The sequence below is a fragment of the Ursus arctos genome, unplaced genomic scaffold (genome assembly GCF_023065955.2).
Source record: "Ursus arctos isolate Adak ecotype North America unplaced genomic scaffold, UrsArc2.0 scaffold_13, whole genome shotgun sequence".
Classification (NCBI taxonomy): Eukaryota; Metazoa; Chordata; class Mammalia; order Carnivora; family Ursidae; genus Ursus; species Ursus arctos.
Window position 1 is genome coordinate 11,497,348 of NW_026622797.1, and position 15,178 is coordinate 11,512,525.

The window sequence follows — 15,178 nt, forward strand, 5'->3', positions numbered from 1 at the left end:
ACTAAGACGACTTTCCAGTGAGGTGGAAAAGTCTCATAAAAACCCAGAAATGGAATACAAGGAACAAGGTCATTTGGCTCATCCTGTCTGTCAGCACTGAATTATTTCATAGCGATTAAACTCAGTTCAGTTGACCAGGAAGGGAGTTCATTTGTACTAATGAATCCACATGGAAACTCTGGCTAGAGCAATAAACTTTCTGTTTTTTCTTTTCTCCCTATCCCACTCCCCACCTCCAACCACACCCATGTGAACATTTTTGATTGTAGGAGGGAGAACCTCAGTATTAAAGATCAGGAAGAGTACTCAGTATTAAGGATTCCGAAAACCAGAGTATTTTCCTTTTCTTATGAGCTTCAATTATTGAAAATTTTTTAAAAAATGATATTGTGCTTCGTGATTCCAGTGAGACACCACTGGTCTTACTTCCGTCCCTCATCCTGGGCAATGCTAGACTGTAAGCTTTGGGAGTCCAGGAACAAGGTCTGTGTTTGCTTATCCGTGTATCCCCAGTGCCCAGCATGCTGCCTCCATGTTGTCAGTGCTCAAAGAATATATGTTGAAAACATTAAAAATTGAATGCGTAAGGTGCAGCCACACTTGACAAATCGGGTGGGCACGCTATGGAAAGTCACAGAATAATTATCTTCCTTGAGGATCACGTTTCCTGAAAAGTTGGAGAGGAAAGTTAAGTAATTTAACAAGGTTAATTAAAGTAGATCTATATTAAAACAAATTGGGATGATTTATGGATAAAATGCAAAATTCACACGAATTTGTAAGATTAAAACTGAGACTTCAAAGCAATTTCACCAGGGGCGCTGCTTCCAACGTTGCCCTCAGATCTGTCCCCCGTCATGAGAGGACTCCAGGGAGATGCATGTGGATGAGTAAAGCAGACCTAAGGAAGGAGACTCAGAGAAGACAGATCTGTGATCATCAGGACATCGTTGGCTAATTCAACGAACATTTCAGGGTTGCAGACCCTCTTGCTTTTTGGGGGCCCTGGCACTGGCTCACGCTGGCACACAGGAGTTTTAAAAGGTACTAGTTTACGTGATTTGGGAGATTGGGAAGGGGGAGAGATTCCTTTTTTTCTATCATGCTGGGTTCTCCAGTTGGGGCCCATAAAATTAGACTCCCAAAGGACAGCTTAATAAGAGAAAAACAAAAATTTACTAACACGTGTGGTACACCATGTGGGAGAAACCTCAGGGTGTCTAACTCAAAGGCATGGTTAGAACTTCAGATTATGTAGCATTTTCTCAAAGCACAATAACTTTGTAGAGAAGTGATAAGAGAAAAGAGAAATGTTAGGCTTCCAAGGGTGGCAACCTGTGGAAAGGTAAATATATGGGGGAAACTAATAAAGCAAGGTTTGCTGTGTTTGTCCTTCTTGATGCCAACTTCCTTCTCCCCCCCTGCCCCCTAGCCAGTAAACTTCCCCAGGAGAGGAGATTTATGGTAGTCCCCATTTTTCTGAGGTTTCTGATTTTTGACAGATAAAAGCAGCTCAGAAAAGGTGTCTTTCTGTATCTATTGATTCTCATTTGCCTCCAGCTCAAAATAATCCTTCTGCCAAAGTGGCATATTTGGGGGATGGCATATCTGGTGCCCTGTAAGAGAGAAGTGACAGCGTGGATAAATCCTAGACCCTGAGCGCCCAGAAGGAACGATGTCATGTGTCTAATACAAATGAACCAGACGTGGCTGCACATTCTGCCTGCTTCACTGCGGGGCCACGGGACCGTGAGCCTGGCTGGGAGTATCCACTTCGCGGGCTTTCTCATCTGGGTGCTGGATCCTTGTGCCTGCCTGCGCGCGCGCCTGTTCAGAAAAGCAGCGCTATGATCCGGTAGGACGAGGGCCCCTGAGACAGGAGTGACGAAGTGCTAGTATGGTTGGTTGCAGGGACAGGCCTGGAGCTGGGCCCCTCTTCGGAGGAACCAAATGCCTAAGGACAAAGAAATCTAGTTAGTTCTTGACACCTGGGTATTCATGACACCCAGTCTCGCCCTCAACAGAACCAGTTGAGGAAGAATGAGATCACATTAAGAAAGGTCAGTTAGGTGACACCGAGGAGCCGCTAGGACTGAGCAAGGCCAACTGTGAGCCTGTGGGAGCTCGTGTAGTGTCGTGACTGTAGCAGGAGGTGGCGAAGACAGAGCCTAGCAGCGGGCAAGGAGCGGCTTAGAGCGGCTGTGACGTCACCGTGCGATGCGCTCCTCCCTGCTGCCGACTGCTCCCGGAGAGGACCGAGCACTGGCTGGTGAGCGTAAGCTTATCTCCAAACACTGGAAGCACAGCTGGCTTCGTGGGACAAACGGCCGCTGTAGTGGCACAGGGCCTTCACTTAGAAGGTGGTTTAATGCTCTGCTGGAGCTGTTCCAAAATCCTTACTAATTTTATCTTTGATCTGGTGTTTTGTAGGGGAAGGTGGGTGGGACAACACAGCATGCACGCAAGCCGGGGACTCGCCGGGGCGGGGGAGGGGGCAATATGCGCTTCTGCGGTCGAGCATTCCCAGGATCCCGTGATCACAGGATTCCAGCGGAGCCACGATGGGTAGAGTTGACTGAGGCTCAGTAAGAGTGGAAAGTCAGCCTGCTGTGTCCACGACGTGGGGGGTGCTCCCTGTCATGAGAGCTACCCTTTTCATTTGAAAACAGCTTGCTTCAACACAGAAAGAAGGGGATAGTGGTCTCGGAAACATGAACGACCAAGGATCTGTATTATATTCTTTCTTACACATGTTAACTCTCTCTCTCTTAGCCAACCATGTAAATGGCATAGCAGGACAGGGAAGAGTAGGGCAAACCATAGTTTTCAGACCTTTTCAGTCCTCCCTCGCTCATCAGTGAGCTGAAGGGAGAGTGTTGTTAGAATAAGCACATACCAAAAAGTTAAATAAAAACAACCGATTTAGTTCGGTGAAGAATTTCTACTGTTCTGGTAAGACCAAAATACATATGCAGGTACAATTTTTATAATTTAGGTGATTCCACATATGAGTTAAATGCTCTAAAGTTTACATTTAAAACCGGCAACACACAACATAAAGATAGACAGTATATGGTAATGATTTAAAATTCTAATTTTTCATCACTTAGAAAAACATTAAATAACAAATAAAAACACCATAACAAGTTGTGAGAAAGATCACAGAAGAAAGGAAAACGCTGTATATTTTAAGGACCCCTAATGGCACTTTTTTCTTGTTTTTTGAACAAGGGACCCCACATTTTTATTTCACACTGAGTCTTGAAAGTTCGGTAGCTGGTCTTGTCTGGAAGAGATGGTAAGAAACCATCTACTTACTCCTCTATGGTCTGATAAATGTGATTATATAAAGAGTCTCAAAAGAATGAATGCATTAGTGTGCTTTCTTCTCCACCAAGAAGCACCAGCTTCTAAGAGTAGATACTCAAGGCAGATGTGGGAAAAGAGGGCCAAAGGTCAAGGCCAGCCCACTGAGCTGCCTTTAATCTTCTTGTGCCTTTCCCAGAAGATAGATTATTTGGTTTGTCTTAGATTCACGTATGTTGCCCCAAATACTTTTAGGCATTGATATTTTAAACAGAAATTTTTAGATATTTCAGTATGGAAGTGCAGAACTCTTACTTTCTCTTAACTGAACGCATGCTATTCACGGATACTTAAATGTCAAAATGCATCCCTCGGAAGCCAGGGGCCATGGTGGAGATGATGAACAGGAGAGGTTCCCGTAGCATTTAGCGGGTAGCTCGGTTCAGGCTTCTCTATTCAGCAACCATCTTCAATCTTGTAATGTCTTGTGCTGACTCCCAGCTGCACTCTGTGTCTTTTGTCAATTTCACAGCTTGTTTTTTTTTTTTTTTTTTCCAATTCCTGGATTTCTGTATACAGGAATGTTTTTAGTGCTCTTAGTCTCTTGTTCTGACATTTCCCCAGATATTTGGGGTCTCCTGACACCACCCTCCATGTCTCAGCATCTCTAAGCATAGTTGCCCAAAATTGAGTGAGTGCCTCCGAGCCAAAGATGAGATTCTGTTTAATTTGTGTTGTAATGGAACATTGATTAGTGAGGACACCATCCATCTTGATAAAATACCTTGTGTTTTTTCCCCAGCTTTTGTTTCCAGTCTACTCTGAAACTGATGAACTTACTTTAGAGCCGTCAGACTTCCATTCTCCTAATGGTTGCAAAGATCAACAGAGACAGGTGAGATCCTAAAGCTGTCTTCTTTCCTCTTCCTATCGTTGACATTTAAGAAAAATCTTGACAATGTCATGCCTCTGTGGTCTAAAGTAGGAGTCAGCAAGCACTTTGTAAAGGGCTGAAAATATTTTGGGCTTGGGTTAGGGATTTTTTTTTATTTTCATGTTTAGAGTTAGCTTGTGCAATTTTCTTTATAAGGAGGTTAAAGACTAATAATTTATACGAGAGGACATACTTATCCTTTTAAAAAATCACCAAAATCACATTTCCATTGTATACATTTTAGGAGATATAAAAAACATGGAGAAGAATTTGGCCAAGATTTTAACATGACAACTGCCTTAGACACATTATCTTTCTTTCTGTGTAGCATCTTTAAAGTTTTGTGACTTCTTCGAGGTTCTACATGTTGAGAAAAATAGTGTGTTAATATGGAAAAGCACTGTGCTTTTGCCCTGCTTAAAGACCTCAGTCAGTATTTCGGGACCTCTACTCTACCTTTACTTTCTTGATAATCTGATGGTGGGCGTCACTAACTGATCATCACCTGTTGGAATTATCTGTCATTATTTATCCTGATGGCTTCAATCTTTAAGATTTTGCCTGTATCAGTATCTCTTTGTTCAGTGTCATGTACCATGCCGGGCCACCATATATGTCTGCAGATTTACTTATGTTCCTTATTTCCTTACCACCAATCCACCCTTTTCTTTTTTTTTTTTTTTAAAGATTTTATTTATTTATGTGACAGGAGACAGCCAGAGAGAGAGGGAACACAGCAGGGGGAGCGGGAGAGGAAGAAGCAGGCTCCCAGCATAGGAGCCTGACATGGGGCTCGATCCCAGAATGCCGGGATCACGCCCTGAGCCAAAGGCAGACGCTTAACGACTGAGCCACCCAGGCGCCCCGCAATCCACCCTTTTCTGATATTTATAAACTTAGACAAATAAACAGTAGAATAACAGCTTCTTGTTTCCTTTCTATGTTTTGTTTTCCAAATAATCTTTACAATGCAAAATTGATACGCTTTCCAAATATTTGAATTTATGAGATTGTGGTGACATCATATGATGTAACATACTTTTATGTTCTTTCCTTTGAAAGTTTTTGTTTAAGATTATGCAAACAGATGTAACTCTTCTTCAATACTTACCTGTGGAATTCATTAATTATTTTTTAACATAATCATTGTCTACATATTATTTTTTAGCAAGTAGAAACTGAAAATAGATATAGAGAACGATACATATTTCTTTAAGATTTTTAATCTTCCACTTTTTGATTAATTTTCCCATTTACATTTGCATGGTTATAGACAATCTACTTCCGTTAATACTTTTTGGGTTGTATTTCTCTCAAGCATTCTTCACTTCATTTAACATGTACATAAATGTAATAGAGAAAACCCAGTAAAAACGATCAGCTCTTTTGAGGAGCTAAGTTTCACTGGCCATTCACTAGGGCAATGTCAGTTTTTCACAACATGTAGCTTTTCATAATATATATTTTTAAAATCTGTCAATGGACAGATGAAATTCAATTATTTTCTTTATAACTGATGTTATTAAGCAAGAGGATAGTATATGTTCTTTTCTGGGAAATGTTACTTTGTGTTTATTCAATTGCTCTATCACCCAAAGATGTGTTTTTACTAACTACTAAAGTTTTTTCACTTTTTATAATTGTTGAAATAGATTTTATAGATACTAAACGAGTAAATCTTTCTCTGGTATTTATAATTTTGTAGCTCTTAAAAATTTATAATGATGTTATTTTATACACTTCCTCAATAAGTAGCTTAGTTCATTCATTCATTTATTTGAAATCTTATTAAATACTCATTGGACCTAATTCCAGTAGGCAGTAAATAGACTCTGGAATCAAGCTCAAATCCTCACTTCCCTACTTCCTAGGTAGGTGTCCTAGGTAGGTGAGAACAAATTATTCTAGGTGATAACAGTCATCCATTCGTGGGATTAGGATGAATGTTGAATGGGGAAATACCTGTTAAGTGTGCGGTGGGCACACAGAGCGAGCTTCAACACATGCTAGACATTATCAGCATTGCTAGTGCCGGATGCGACGCACATTAATTTCTTTTTCATTTCCTGTGAGTATATTGCCAGAAATCAGCATTTCTTTCTACGTTCTACAGCAAAGCTATTACTTAGATGCCTTAAAATTGCCACTGTTTGGGAAAAAAAAAATCAATTAGGCAACAGAAGCCCATTTCCTGTATGACTAGATTGTAGCCAATATTCTGGCTGCATTACGTGGCGTTTGACATAAAGATCATCCATCCTGCAGCCCCATCCCAGGCTGATGCGTTGCTGGCATATTGTCTGAAGGCTTTCCTCGGTTATCTACATCAGTCTGCAACTTTAAGTCTTGTCCTTTGAAAAAAAGCAATAGGAGCATCTACAAGGCCAAGGTTCTTGATGTTTCGGGGCAGCCATTTCTGCTGTTTGCACCCAAGGGATTCAAATAGTCAAGCTAATGACTTGAGAACATAGTTCTGCCCCTCGTGAGGATTCAGCCAAAGCATCCCAAGCCTGGGAAACCACTTAGAGTATCATTTTGCTTTAGTGCAATATTTTCTTTGCTATAAAAACGTATCGGTCAAATGCAGCAGAGACATTTTACACAATTATTGTTACATAGATAAGGCTGACTTTTTTTTTCCTAAGCTCTAATCATGCCTTATATAAATTCTAGAAATAATGGTTAATCCTTTGAAGGAAAAAGTTTTATATGGAGCTTGGTCATATGCTATATACAACAATAAATTTCAGTTAGACTTACGAGTTAAATGTGAAAAGGAAAGAGAAAAAAATATTTTTTCTTTAAACAATCTCATGGAATTAAAGTGCTAGGAAAAGAAATTAAATTTGAATAGATTTTTGGTCTTTGGATGGGGAAAGGCTTTCTAACTCAGAAACAATGGAAAGGATCCCAAGGGAAAATACAGCCAAATATGCCATATGATATGCTTTTTAAAAACTTAAATTTGGACAATTTAAAAATTAACAGAAAAAAGAATTTGCCTAAAAATGACAGCGAAGGCTTACTATCCTTAATTGATAAAGTGTCTTCACAAGCCAGTAATAAATTACATTATTCTAAATTATAAATGGATGGTTCTAAAGCAAAGCTGAAGAATGTAATTATTTGTTTTCAAAATCAGGCTGTTAAAACTTTTTAGAGAACCATCAAACCAAATAAATATGTACAATTGGGCTTTTAAAAAATGGGATAACATTACCTGCCTCAAGCGTTTTCATGGGGATTGAAGTAATTATGCATGTAAAGTACAGCACCCCACTAGTAAGAAGGGAATTAAAAGAAAAGTTTTCTGCTTCCTATGATTCTAGAGTATGTATAATTTCTGATTTCTGGACTTCAGGGTAGTCCGGACCAAGCCAACTGTGTTCTAACTGTAAGCAGCTGATGCAGTTTGGGGGGAAAAATGTATAAGTAAATGTATGAATACATTCTACCTAAGGATTTCACTCAGATCCTCACTAATTGAAACACAAATGATTCAATGCCCCAAGAAGCTAGCTCTGGTATTAAGACCCAGTCAACACACGAAATGAAAACCAAGGTGAGCCTGCCTCCCTTCTGTGTAGCAATGATAGTGACTTATTGGTTGTCAAGCAGAAGCAGCAGGAGAAGGAATCCCCAGGCTTGACTGAAAGGACTCCAGGATACCCCCAGTGACCTCAAAGATGACTTGAGATTTTCAGACAATTCTTGGAAAATTTCGATTTTAATCCAATTTGTTTTAAATTAAAATATGCTTCTTTAGTCCTGTTAGGAGAGTCTAAGAAGGCAAAAGTCAACAAAGTACTGGAACCAGCACTTGAAGAAAAAATGGAATCATTGGCTGGGTGATAAAGTGAACCTCAGCAGTTCCAGCACAAATTTTCTTACCTAATGTATTCATTACATTTCTCTATTTCCATTTTAATTATAATGAAGAAAAGGCAGCAACCCTTTTGCCATGTGCTGTAATTTATCCTTGCTCTAGCAAGATAAGTAATACTACTCCAAATACATCATAAACAAAATATTTATTAGGAAAGCCTCATTAGCATGCATTTCATTCTGATAATAAGGTTTAGGAATTTAAATTAATATCAGTGTTATTCGAGAACATGGCTATTAACATTTAATAATATTTAGCATTTATATAGTCCTTTGTGTTTCCAAAGTACTTTAGTCATTAATTAATTAAACCTCAAATTATCATTGTGAGCAGGTTCAGCTCATGGTTTCTTCAGTTATATAATTGTATTCATAAGTATTCAAACTTTTCCAACTAAGAGTTCTGACTAACAGTTGTTTTCTCCGAAGTTCTTTCATGCAGAGTGAGATTGCCAGTGTAAGGCACGAATCTGTCCATTGCCACCTGTCAATGACATTCTGCTTGGTAACTATGAGACCCAGAGATAGACCCCTGGCAGGAGGGCAGAGCTCTCTTCAAGTCTTCTCTAAATGTCTTGATTCCTATTCTGCTGCTATTGCTCCCAGTCCCCCATCCTGGCATCATCACACCCTGACGTGACCCAGCCAAGGGCTTAAAGCAGATCCCATACTTGAGAATTATCCATCTAAGACGATGTCACTACCATGACCTTTGATTCAAAAGGAAATAATCTGAATTAGGAAACATACACACCTAGGAGTTGGGGGACACTCACTCTATAATATCTAATGGTTCCCCATTACCTATATGCAGTAAAAATTCCCATTCCTCAGATCTGATATTTAAACCTTCTGCAATGTCACCTTTGAATTCCCACTCCTTCGCAACCCCCAGCTTCACACATCCCTTCCCAACCAGAGAACACAGTGACATTTGGTTTGATCTCATCACAACGAACAGGTGTAGGTCCATCTGGACAGGTGTGAACAACACAGACTTTAAGGGGTGGCCTGGCTGCTCTCAGAAAAATTGCACCCAGGGAGAGTCCTTGCTTGGTCTTGGTTCCCAGCAGAATGACACATCAAGCTGCTGAGAGTCTAAACCCACATGGGCCATCAGGCTGCTCTGCCATTGGATTCCTGACCCACCCCAAAGCCTCCTCAGCAGGAAATGTTGTCATCTGCTTACACTTTTGGTCCTTAACTATGGCTCTGGGTTCTTTACTTTCTGCAGGGGAATACTCAGCTTTGCTAAGAGAGTCTCAAGCCTGGTTCTTTGCCTTGTGTCATGAGTAGGGCAGAAGCCAACCTCTGAGGTCCACCCCTGAGGGATGAAGGCAGAGAGCTCTATTACCCTTCTCCAAAGGATAATTTTATCAAGGCTAAGCCAAGAAAAACTCTGAAAACATTCACACACTGGTAGAAGAAAGCATACATTTAAAATCAGCAGGGAAAAAGGAAATTATTATCATCCATCAGAGTAGCAAAGAAGACAGGAAAAGATTCTTAATGCAGTCACCCTGGGGGTCTTAGCTCTGCTTTCTCTTCCTAGCTACTGGATTCATAGCTCGGTTTTTTAAATACAACCTGATTCATTGGAGTAGTCAGGATAATGTTCTACATCTTCAGGGGTCCAGAGGTTAACAGGTTGGAGCAGCTTTTTATTCCAGATCAAAACAAATGTAACAAAATTTGTTTAAGTAATAAAATGTACTCAGCATCATATGGCCACACAAATCCCAAACATGCTGCAAAATTATCCTTGGGGACTGCATTTTCCAGATGATAGCGATGGCTCATTTTCCATGGGTCTTCAGTACCCTGCTACTAATTTAAAACTACCCTTGGCATCTTCAGTAAACATTTGAGAGAGAGAGAGAGAGAGAGAGAAAGGGAGAGAGAGACAAAGACAGACAGGAGAGAAAGAAGTCAAAACTTACTTTAACCTTAAAATTCTATGTATAAATGCTGAACTGATACCCTGACACAAATAATCATTTGCAATCTGAACCCTCATTGCACAATGTCTAATAGCTCCCTATTACCCACATGCAATACAAATCCAAACATCCTCAGATCGGATGTTTAAATTTTCAACAATATCATATTTGATTTCCCAACCCCTAGCTTCACATATTCTCTCCCGATCCCAGCACATGTTTGGGGCAAGAGTAGTATATTTGACTATCGTATGAATACATAGGCTGATGTCCCAATCTCTTGGCTTTTATTTGAACCAATCTCTCGGCTTTTATTTTATTTCTACTACCCAAAACATTTATATATTCCTTCCAGCTGCTCCTACTACATTGTGAGACCCTTGAGTAGATGAACTAGGTGTTATTCATTTCCTTATTCTCCGCGGTGTTTATGGACCTTTTTGAACACAGAGGACATTCACAAAATGCTTTCTTAAAAAGAATCAGGTTGAACAACAGAAGCCAGGTTTTTGTTGTCTGCCTTTCATACTTGCTACCAAGAAATGGCATTGACCTACAGTATATTTTATCTAAAGAAAGACTTATAGCATGAAGATTTTCTTCAAGGTTTTTTGTTTTTCTTTTTTTTCTTTAATGTGACCCAATAGACATATGATGTCCTCTGGTCAGAAATAGGATGGATTCTATTAACAGAGTCACCAAAATATGGGTAAAATAGATAGAAAAAATTTTTAATATTTTTTAATGTTGCCTATGTTTAGGGAAGTTCCTGAATAAGAAGTTACCAATTAGAAAAGTTCTATATACATATATGTATATATAGAACTATATATAGAGAAAAGTTATATATAAATATATACACACTATATATTACATAGATATGTAATACCCTTTTGTGCTCATAGATAAAAGGACCAATCACATGTGTGAGTAGGAACTTGCACCTTCCAAGATGTGAAACATTAAATTGTATAACCTTCCACCTATGAGCCAGATGATTTTGGTTTCAAGGATCCCACATGTGAGACCCAGTGGCTATTATACCTAACTCGGTCAACAGGCAGCAAAAATGTACTATATATATGCATATATATAATATATATAATATTCAAATATATTCAAATTAATATATATTAATCAAATATATTATGTATAATATTATTATAAAATATGTCAATATATTAATAAATAATAAACATAATATATAACCAAATATGTTTTTATTGGAATTACAGATAAATGTTTAGTTTTTTTTTTTAATTTGGGATTACGTTTATGGGATTTTTTTTCTCCTAAGTAGAATAAATGCATTGTGTTTTTAAAAATCAATTTAATTTTACATTTAAACATTGTATTGCAGGTCCCTGCCTTGTGTGGGGCACGGGGCTGGAGGATGAGGACGAAAGACAAAAACTGTCTGTCTTGGATTTAGGAGCACACTATCTCCCAGGAGGGCCAGGTGTGCAAACAACTCACAATATGCTGTGTTCCATAATGGTGAGGAAAAAAGGCCACAGGAGCACAGAGCAAGGAGCAATGCATCCTGCTTAAAGAGATTTAAAGAGAGACAAGCAGTGCTCAAGAGCTCCCTCTCGCCTATCTAGGCAGAGAACAGCAGAGCTCTTTGCAAGAAGAAGGGCACAAGAAAGAAAAGTTTACGGTGTTTAGGAGATGGATGGGGCCTTGTGTCCGGGGAGGGGCCCACGGAGTGGCAGGGGTGGTAAATTCAGAAGCTGGACGTCAGTGGTAAGGCAAGCCCGGTGGGGACCGGAGCCAAATGCGGAGCGTGTGCCTCGGCTAGAGAAGCTGGCAGCCGCGCAGCTGTGACAAACGCGTGGCTGCCAGCTCAACTGCCGCCCAGGGCTTGCCAGAGTTTGGGATCACACACACACACACACACACGCACAGAAATCTGGATTTTCTATGAAATCTACCAATTCTTAATGTTTGAAAAATGATTTTAAAATGTTAATGCCGTGTAAAAATCAAACGGAATACCATTCGTGGGTTAAGTCTAACCAGCAGGTGACCGGGGTAAAAATCCTGTCCCAAAGGTGAGGAGGCTGAGAAGGTGGGCAGAGGACAGGTTGTAAAAGGCGACCACGGAGCCATCACTGTGTTCATTATCTTGACCGTGATGATAGTTCTACCTCCTGGACGTATGTCAAAACTCACGGTGCACTTTAAATGTGTGGACTTCACTGCGTGTCAAACGTACCTTGATTAAAGCTTTTATTTTTAAGTTAAAAAGAAAATATGCTTCCCAACATCAAAAAAAACAGTAAGATTAAACTAAATGTGTTTTTTACTAACAAAGGCTTTCCAGCATCGCTTGCCTCATGCACCTGACGGCGAGGTAGCCGCGGGCCAAGAACACCGCGGGCTGAGGGCTTTCCAGCGGACGCCTGGGACTGGTTCCCAGAGTGACCTGGAATGCAAGGAACCGAGGAAGTAAAAGACACGACGCCTGCCCCCTCGGCCTCTGAATTTCTTTAGTGTCTCGTTGCTAAGACATGAACTAAGAGAATCTACAAGATCGAACAAGAAAGACAAAATGTAGGTGGAAGGAACGTGGAAAGTTGGCGCCGGAACACCGCACCATCAGACCTGGTTTGTTTCCACATCCTGTGCTGTTTCTATGGAAGTTGTTTGGCAGTGGGTACTTCCACATACCTCCCGACGTCTTGATTTTGGACGCAACATAAAGAGTGTAAGCCATGGCGTGAATAAAGAACGAGTATTGCTCTACAGCCAAGTAGATTATTGTTAATCAGCTCACTCTCCGGGCGATTACAAATTCAGCAGCGCTATGCCCACTTAAGACAGGAAGAGGGTCCAGCACTGATTTGTGGTAGTGAAATTTTCTGATGAGCCTATTTTCTTCTGTTTCATAAGCTAAAGTAATGAATTAATTAATTAGCATAGTATTTTTCATGTGATTATATATAATACGTATATACTCTCTTGAGAAATATATGCAAGTAAAAGAGAAAGCTTACAACTGATCTCTCCTGTGAGAGGTCTCTTCGGGGATTTGTACTATCTCTTCTTTCAAGTGAAGTTAAATTCCATAAGAGAAGAAATTATGCATTCTCCTATAGACAATGGATTTTTTTTCCTTCTATTTTTCTTCTTGAGTGAAAAGGCAGTGACAGAAAATAAAAAGTAAGGTTCAGAATTATATTGAACCCTTGTAATTTGTGAGCTGTTATGTTAGTGATGAAATTGTATCTGGTATAACTTCTCAGCACAATGGATACAGTTCTGCTCGAAGACTCACATTAGCATTATTAAGAGCTGTGCCGTTAAGTTCCACAAGCCACAGGACAAATTATCTACACTGGCTGTTAAAGCCTGGGAAAACACAGCAAGTAGGAGGGGAACTGGAAGGTCAAGTGATAGGGAGTGGAACGTATCAAAGTTAAACTGCACGGAAGGTTACCAGGCAGGGAGTCCTGGTTAGACGATTGCACTTAGAGATGTAGAGCAGATGGGCTGAGAGCACAGACTGTCCACTCAGGCAGAACTGTTTGGCCCTGGATCTTACACTTCCTCATTTTTCAGTCTGGGAGAAGTCACTGATTTCTCTAAGTCACATCTGACGACATAAAGTGAGGACGGTATTTGGGATTTTATAACCATACAGTAAGAGATAGATGTTGTTACTACAGATTCATAGGAAAGATCTTAAATATCTCCTACGACCAACCCATTTTACAGAAGAGTCTATTGAGACCAGAGATGCAATGTTACTTGCCTAAGCTCACACAACGAGTTAGACACGGAGCTGGGAATGGAATAGAACACCATGAACTTTATCCCCTTCTGTTTGTATTTTATTTTATAGTTAAGATCTGTCTTCCTTTTCATTACAGCTTTATTGAAGTATAATTGTCCTACAACAAGCCATAATTGTATAAAGTGTACAATTTTATGAACTTTGATATATATCCATGGCCACAAAACAATCACCATAATCAAAATAATGAACTTACACTTCACTCCCAAAAGTTTCTTCCTTCTCCCGTGTAATGCATTTCTATTTTCTTAACTGCCTATACACAACAAATTCTGTCTATTATGGATTTTTATCATAGATTTTTACTTTCCAGGGTTTTACATAAATGGACTCAAATAGTACATATATAGATAGTACACTATCCTTTTTTTGTCTAGTTTCTTCTAGTCAGAAAAATGATTTGAGATTCATCCATGTTGCTGCATTTCATTCCATTTTATTCCTGAGTCATCTTCCACACCACAATGTGTTCGTCCATTAACCTGTTGATAAACATTTCAGTCGTTCCCAGTTTTTGCCTATTATAAATAAATCTGCTGTGAACATTTGCACACAAGTCTTTGTGGGACATATGTTTTCATTTCTCTTGGGTATATATGAGGAGTAGATTAGCTGTGTCTTCTGGCAGGAGGATGTTTAACTTTTTAAGAAACTACCAGGCTATCTTCCTGAGTGGTTGTGCAGTCTACATTCCTACCAACAGTGCATGGGTGTTCCCCTTCCATACTCCACAGACATGTGTAATGGCCATTGGATTAATTTTCTGTTGCAGTGTCACAAGTTTCCACAAACTTAGCTGCTTAGAATAACATACAGTTATTAGCTCACAGTCCTTTAGGTCAGAAGTTCAGGTCCAGTGTGGCTGGATTCACTTCTTAGATTCTCACAAAGCTAAAATCAAGACGTCATCCACCTGCATTCTATTATCTGTTCAAGTCCTGTTCTAGGTGCGTGGTGTATGGCGGAATTCAGTTCCTCCTCATAGGAACTGAGCTCCTTGCTGGCTGTCAGCCATGAGCTGCTCTGAACTCCTACAAGCTGCCTACATTCCTTGACATGTGCCCACATTCCATCTTCAAAGCTACCACTGAGGGCATGGAATCCCTCTCCAGCTTCTGATCTCTCCGGCTTCCCCCATAGTGACCTCTAGATCCAGATCTAAAGGGCTCATGTACTTAGGTCAGGCCGATCCAGATAGATAATCTACTTGTCACGAGGTCAACTGATTTGGGAACTTAATTACATCCACAGAAGTCCTTCTGCCAAAAGTATTATTATCTCATCATATTCATAGGTTCCACCCACACGAAAGGG